The sequence below is a fragment of the Hemitrygon akajei genome, unplaced genomic scaffold (assembly GCF_048418815.1).
Source record: "Hemitrygon akajei unplaced genomic scaffold, sHemAka1.3 Scf000143, whole genome shotgun sequence".
Classification (NCBI taxonomy): Eukaryota; Metazoa; Chordata; class Chondrichthyes; order Myliobatiformes; family Dasyatidae; genus Hemitrygon; species Hemitrygon akajei.
In genome coordinates, this window is record NW_027332029.1 from 246,680 (window position 1) to 248,351 (window position 1,672).

Below are 1,672 nucleotides of genomic sequence, written 5' to 3' on the forward strand. Positions count from 1 at the left end.
AAGTATTACATTTATGCAACCCAAATACAGAGATAGGTATTAACAATTTCCTGTGGGGTGTTGGTTAAGGCGCGACATGAAACAGTTAAATGAACTATGTTGCATGTGTGAGCCAAGGAATTAACACAACTTCGGTACTCTAGCTTCCCGCAGTCTCCACAGGGTGGCGCTCCGGCCCACGTGATAAATTTAACAGTACCGTTAAGTTTTCTCACCCTGTCTCTCTCGTCCGTTCTCATCACCTCAGATTACAAGTTAATTGAAGCGAGTGAACCATGTGCCGATACATTTATAAACAACATGACGCGTTACAACCAGGGTTACTTGTGAGATGATGCCAGCTGTACAGTAACGAATCACGGCCAATCGTCCCACCGAGTCCGCACTGACACCAGAAACACCATCACCCTGATATTTCATTAATAATCATCGTCCAATCTGTTCCTTCGGATCGCAACAAGACCAAGACATTAACGGCCAATTAAACGACCCATTGTGAAGGAAAATTATATTGGTAACCACAGCCTTCAGGAACGGAGCGGCAAGTTGATCAGCTCTGAGGTCGCTGTGGAGTGATCTCTCTCCCGCCGGAAGGACGTCAGTAGAATAGAGGGAGGTGTCGTCTCTTTAACAGAGGCTTGGTGAACTCTGACATGTGATAATTATTTTATAATTCGGTCCAGAAATAATGCAGATTGCAGATTCATGTTGAGAGAGAGAGAGAGAGAGAGAGAGAGAGAGAGAGAGAGAGGAGAGAGAGAGAGAGAGAGAGAGAGAGAGAGAGAGAGAGAGGAGAGAGAGGGAGAGAGAGAGAGGGGAGAGAGAGAGAGAGAGAGAGAGAGAGAGAGAGAGAGAGAGAGAGAGAGAGAGAGAGAGAGAGAGAGAGAGAGAGGAGAGAGAGAGAGAGAGAGAGGAGAGAGAGGAGAGAGAGAGAGAGAGAGAGGAGAGAGAGAGAGAGAGAGAGAGAGAGAGAGAGAGAGAGAGAGAGAGAGAGAGAGAGAGAGAGAGAGAGAGATCAGCATCCCGATACAATTTGCGGCCATTTAGGCTACGATCAATATCTATTTTTTCGCGTGTGCCTAAACAATTCGACGAAGCAAGTGAATATTGAGTTTATTCGACAGCACAACGAACCAAGGTGAGGTGTAATTAGCGGTTTCTGAAGCATGGTTTCAGGAAGGGTAGGGTTCGTTGCTTCGCCATTTGGTTAATTGAACTAAGAAGACAGGAATGTGGGGTACGCGTGATGCCTTCATTCAGCAAATGAACCATCTGCTCAGACACTTTCAACAACGGGAAGTGAGGCTACACGTGTTGAACTAAAGAACCAAACAGGGAGGACTGTCTGTAGCCCTGCGGGCTCATGCCTTTTAGTGAATAAGGGAGGATCTCCAGCAACGCTTGTAAACTCACACTCGCCTTCTCAGATCAAAATCAAAGGTGCATCGATTAGAAGTTAAACACAAATAATAAGCGGGGTGTCTCAGAAGCACAAAATCAAATGTAACATTTCAGTGGAATGCTCAGCTTGAGAGTCGTCAAGTCACCAGGGCATTGCAAGCATTAAAAATCACAAGTGCTCTAGGTGAGGCTGGAACTCACAGCCTCGGCATTTCTCCGCCGTGTACTGTCATATAAGTACCCGCGCGCTAACCGATTGCGCCACTAGAGC

The 1,672-nt window shown here is 46.5% G+C and overlaps 1 non-coding gene across 1 annotated transcript; it reads right to left on the bottom strand.

The window, feature by feature from the left end:
- Positions 1–1,577: 1,577 nt before the first annotated feature.
- On the bottom strand, positions 1,578–1,672 carry trnai-uau (transfer RNA isoleucine (anticodon UAU)). Its single transcript has 2 exons — positions 1,634–1,672; positions 1,578–1,613 (listed from the first exon to the last, which is right to left on the bottom strand). It is a non-coding gene; the product is annotated as a tRNA-Ile (tRNA).